The sequence below is a fragment of the Vipera ursinii genome (assembly GCF_947247035.1).
Source record: "Vipera ursinii genome assembly, chromosome: 10".
Lineage (NCBI taxonomy): Eukaryota > Metazoa > Chordata > Lepidosauria > Squamata > Viperidae > Vipera > Vipera ursinii.
This window is the reverse complement of record NC_139520.1, coordinates 21,098,484-21,104,365: the sequence shown is the minus strand read 5'-3', so window position 1 is coordinate 21,104,365 and position 5,882 is coordinate 21,098,484.

The window sequence follows — 5,882 nt, the reverse complement described above, 5'->3', positions numbered from 1 at the left end:
CCGAACTGAACAAGACACACCAATGTATTACAATTGATGGTGAAATTGTCGGGGGGTGGGGGTGGGGGGGCAAGGTCTGCCTAATTTTATAGACAGGGTAACAAAACGTAGCTACGTTTGGAGAAACTGAATCGTATGGATCTGGCCATAATAGATGTACATAAAAGAGATCAGAGTTTATGGGATATTTAATCAGATAAAGGGTTATAAGATGAATCCATGACTTCCTATAGAAGTGGCAAAAGTGTAAAAGTCACACAGAAAATAAGTTTGACAGCTTTGATGCATGTTGGTCTTTTTAAAGGGTGTAACCATCACACCCAAACACTTTTTTTTAATTTCCTGCAAAGGGTCTGATTTAGCGTTGTTCTGGGGGAAACGAATGGAAATGAAACACAGTCAGCCCTCACAGTCTGCATTGTCGGGACGAAGTGAGGTTGAGAGACACAGCATTCGATACTTATTTAACTTTATTCTGATATTCACCAGCATGAGAGAGAATCAGTATTCCACTATTCAATATCTCCAAAATTAAATCGACAATGCCAGGATAGTTCAAAATGCATACAGACTGAAAATTATACATAGACATCAAGAGGACATTAAAAGCAGCCTTCTGGAAAATAGAAACTTGGAATGGCAGCATAAATGCAAATATTACCCATCTCACAGGCTTGTTGTGAAGGGAAAAGGGGGAGGAAATATAAGGAGTATAAGACATATTCGCCGCCTTGAGTTATTTATAAAAATAATAAAAGTGGGATAAAAATAAAATTAAAAATATATACATACACAGGCATGCACACCTGCACACACACGTGTATTCATAAATGAAGCAATAACATGATCCAGAAGGGATAATTTAGTTCTGGATGTTTTGAATATTTTAATTCTCTTGTGCTGGTTGATGACAATAAAGTTGAGCAAGGTTGTATATTAGTCACATGGAGTAGAGCAAGTATTGGTGATGTTCCCTGGTCATGAAACATGCAAGAAAACAGCCAAGTTTAGAAAGCAACAAGGACCCTACTTTTGCCTCCTCCTCCTCCTCCTCCTCCTCCTCCTCCTCCTCCTCCTCCTCCTTTCTGCAAACCCTACTCAGTTCTAACACTGATGATGTTCCTTAGTTGGTTCCTGAAATCTCTGCAAGAAGACAACCAAGCTCAGAGAGCACCAGGGACCCCACAGACCTCCCCCTCTCCTCCTCCTCCTCCTCCTCCTCCTCCATCTCACATACCCCACTCCCTTCTAGTACTGTCTGCTATTTTCTTGCAATGTCAGAGCTCAGAGACCCCACCGCGAGGACCCCACAGTTCAACCCTGAGATGCAAATATTCTCTTCTGTTGATATTGGCCTTTGTTGGGACACACAGTGTTGACTTAAAACCCTTCAAGGTCAGAGGAATCTCTTGAAACACGCACTGGATCACTGCCTCTCAAGATTGACACACATGGGAGTGTGTATGGGTGTTCGTTCATGCAGATCTACCCTGCTCGTGATTATGAAGCGCTGGTACAATCTGCACCACCGATTCCATCATTGTTTTAAAAAAGGGCATGACCTTCATTTGCTAAGGGGAAATAAGGATGCTCTCTCTTTGCTCCTGGGCTCTTGTCCTGGGCCTCTGTGGTGCTCCACAGAGGTAGTCCTCAACCTTTGACCACGACTGAGCCCAAAATGTATGTCGCTAAGCAAGGCATCTGTTAAGTGAGTTTTGCCCCATTTTATGACCTTTCTGGCTGCTGCTGTTACGTGATTCACTGTTCACTGAGTAAGACGGTTGTTAAAGTGAACCTGGCCTCCCCATGGACTCTGCTTGTCAGAAGGTCACAAAAGGGGATCACTGCAACCATCATAAGTACGAGTCAGTTGCCCAGTGGCCGAATTTTGCTCACGTGACCGCCGAGAGGCTGCAACGATTGTGTGAAAAAAACGGTCATTTTTCAGCACTGTTGTAACTTTGAACGGCCATTAAACAAACTGTTGTAACTTGAGGACTCCCTGCAGGGTCCCAATTCCTCACGGAGAGCAGAGGCAACCCAAGAACTGCGCTGAGGTGCCCCCCCCAAGCATGACTGAGAGCAATCAGGCTGATTGCTACATCGCATATTTATTTTGACCGCTGCTTTAAAATGTTTCGTGATGGTTTTGCCCACATGTGCCTTCAAGTAAACACCAGCCTTTTGTAAGCAACTGTTTTCTTCCTTCTGATGGGGAAACACACACACACACACACACATCTAGCCTTACCTTAAAGCCTTGGGGAGGGCTCCCCACCACCCTTTTTGCTGGAGGTAGAAATCCAAACTTTTCTTCCAAATCTTAGGGTGGTGGGCTGGGCGCAGAGACCACACTTCCTGCTCTGGAGGAGGAGAATGGCCTTGGGGGGCTAGTTAGTTTGATGAGTAGCAGATGGACCCAGTGCTGAGCAAGGAACTTTGGCATCCTCGTGGCACGTGGACACGTTTTGGGGGTGGCGTTCAGGCCTTTCTCTGCTGGTTCTTTTAAATTGGGGTTGAGCAAGGTTTTTTGGGGAAGGCAAAGCCTGCAGTTCAACCTCCAGGACCACCTGGAGATGGGATTATAGGTAGTCCTCAGTTTACAACAGTCGCAAAAGGGGTCACTTGACCCCCGGACAGTGTGACCATCACAATTATGAGCCACTTGCCAAGCATCTGGGGAGGTTGCAACGGTCATCGGTGTGAAAAATGATTCTAAGTCAGTTTTTTCCGAGGCCGTGGTGAAGTTGAGCAGTCACCAAGTGAACTACAGCGCTAGCTGTATTTGGAACTAGGTCAGGGGTAGGCAACCTTGGCTCTTTTATGACTCGTGGACTTCAACTCCCAGAATTCCTGAGTCAGCTGGTTCAGGAATTCTGGGAGTTGAAGTCCACGAGTCATAAAAGAGCCAAGGTTGCCTACCCCTGAACTAGGTCCTTCTTACTTTGCCTTTTTGGGCCGCACTGATCTGCACTTTGGAAAGAGCTGGGGAATGCAGCAGCCTCTGATCTCCTTGGCCAAGGGTCTCCCATCCCATTTCTGGGAGGGAAGGCTGAAATCCATCCGGGACAGTTTCAGTCAGAAGCAGCAAGCCCAGCTCCAGCAGTTGAACGGCTCCGGGCTGTCAGCAGAGGATTGCATCTGCTTCCTCCAGCCCTCTTCAATCGAGCTTTCTCAGAAGTGTGAAAACAGGCGTTAGAAAAACGAACAGTCGCCCTTCTCACCCCCCTTTCTTTTTTTTTTTTCCGCTTGCAAGCCCCGAGGTTTGGGATTGCTCAATCTGCAAAGTTCAGTCCGTTTCCCAAAAGAGCCCCTTGTTTTTTTTCTTCCTGTCTTCGTGCTTTTGAAATCTGGGACGGTCTATCCTGGTTCGGTCTAGGCTGGCTGCAAGAGCTTGCGGGGATGTTTCTTCAACCGTGTCAGACGCACTGACAGATTCAAATAAAACAGGTATAAATAGGTTATAAAAACATAGCCCATGGTTTAAAAAGTACAGGTAGTTCTCGACTTGTTTAGTGACCGTTCAAAGCAGTGAAAAAAGTGACGTATGACTTATGACACAGCCACCGCAGCATCTCACGGACGCGTGATCAGAATTTGGGCGCTTGGCAATTGACTCATGTTTATGACGGTCACAGTGTCCCTGATTCCCTTTTGCGACCTTCCGACAAGTAAAGTCAGTAGGGAAGCCAGATTTACTAGTTGGACAACTGCAGGGGCAAAGCTCATTCAACAAATGTCTTGCTTAGCAGCAGAAATTCCGGCTTTAATTGTGGTCGTACGGCGAGGATTACTCGTATAAAGATGGGAGGGGAAGAAAAGTAATTTTAGATTTGCAAGATCCTGTTAAGGTTCCCTTGCAATAAAGTAGAATTAGTCCACCTTGCAAGGCTGACATCAAGGTTACCTTAACAGAATCATGCATGTCTGAAAGAACATTCTTGTTGCACTTGATAACCTGATAGTTCCCCACAACAGCAATTCTTGAGGTTCAAACGTCCATTTCTCTCTCCCGGGAAAGCCCAAAGCAACCACCGTGTTGGGGCATTCTGGGAAAACAATGGTAGCTGAGAGGGACAAAAAAGTAAAAATGGAAGGAAAGAGGGCAATAGGGACTTACTAAGTGAAAAAGCCTTGGAGGTGTAACTCTCTGGAGTGGAGCAGCTTCCGAAAGCTGCATTTTAAGAAATACACCAGCCAGAGAAGAGAAAATGCTTCATGAGGCCAAACCCTACATTGCAATTCAGGACTACAACTTGCTGCAGGTTAAACCAGATTAAAGCTTGAATTCTCAAGGGGGATAGTTCTTATTTGTTCATCATTATTCCCCTAACAGCTGGAAGAAATCTGTTTCCAACGCCATAATTATCTGTTTAGAAGAAATCTGTTTCCAACCCTGATTATCTACAGTGGTGAGAGAAGGCCTGCGTGGATGGCATGTGAGAACTTGAAATGCAGGTAGGGAAAGAGCAAAACACGGCCATCCGTAGGTGGGGAAAATCTCAAGATCCCAATCAGGGGTTAATGTAGTTTCTCACGAGACCTGTTCAGAATAGTTCTCCCTTTGCAAATGACTTCACTTACAAATCTTTAGTCACCAAAATCTGGCCCGGTATGATTCAGGCTGACAATTAATTGAGTTTTATTTCCTTTGAAACAATTTGAGCTATCACATGCACTCTCTAACAGCCGGAGTAATGTTATTGTGGAGGTATTACTTTCACTATTACAAAGTCTGACCTGCCTCAGTTTAGTGACTTGCTTGACTTCCTAGGACAACTTTGTTCCATCTTAGCAGCTTTAAGATGGGTTGACTTCAACTCCCGAATTCCCCAGCCGTTCTGGGAGCTGTTCCACCCCTCTTAAATTTGTCCAGGTTGAAAATGTTGTCCAGGAGATGCCATGTAAAGCAGGAGTGTCCAATCTTCACAACTTTTAAGATCTGTGGACTTTCAATTCCCAGAATTCTCCAGGCAACCATGCTTTAAGATGGGTGGACTTTAACTCAACATGCTGGCTGGGGAATTAGGGGAGTTGAAGTCAACCTAGTTGTTGTATAAATCACCCAACGCTAATTTATTGCACAAAAGAAGCCCTGTCTGTATTTTTAACTTCTTTCCTTCCTCTCCTTGGAATTTAGAGGGTTGGTGAACTGCCCTTGCAGGTGGCTAAAAGCCATGGCTGAAGCCATGTGGTTAGGAGGAAGCAGCTGCAAGTCCACAGCTGCTCTCTGCACCCAATGTAGCTCAGGGTTCAACTCTGGGGTCCTTCTCCCAAAGGTGCATTTTTCAAAAAGCAACTGGACTTCGTTGTTGTTTTTTCCCATGAAGACATTTTGCTTCTCATCCAAGAAGCTTCTTCTGTTCTGGAGAAGCTTCTTGGATGAGAGGCGAAACGTTTTACGAGGGGGAAAAAACCAAGAAAGTCCAGTTGCCTTTCGGGGGAAAAAAGCACCTTTGGGACAAGGATTCCAGAGTTACAAAGATTCTCTTTTATTGGGCGCATGGAGCAGCTGGGGATCCATGACCTGGATCAACTGAGGATCTCCATAGACGTCTGGAGTCCTGACCTTGGTGCTCTCTGAGCTTGGTGAGGGAATCTACCCAGTCTCTAATTTCGACTCTTTATCACAAAAGCAGAAATCAATATTTCTTAACGTCTGCTGAAGCCAAGCCGAGAACAACAGTGGGCTGCCCCTGGTTGATAGCTGGATAGGCAAAATGGCACACTCCAGACAGAGATGGGATGTTTTTTGGGGGAAAATATGGCCTCATTCTTGGAAAATGAGCATCTTTAAGACTAGCAATTGAGGTATATTCTCCCCCAGGTAGCTCAGTTAAGACTATGTGCACTTGTCCCAACAGTTCTATCTGTTTTTCAGG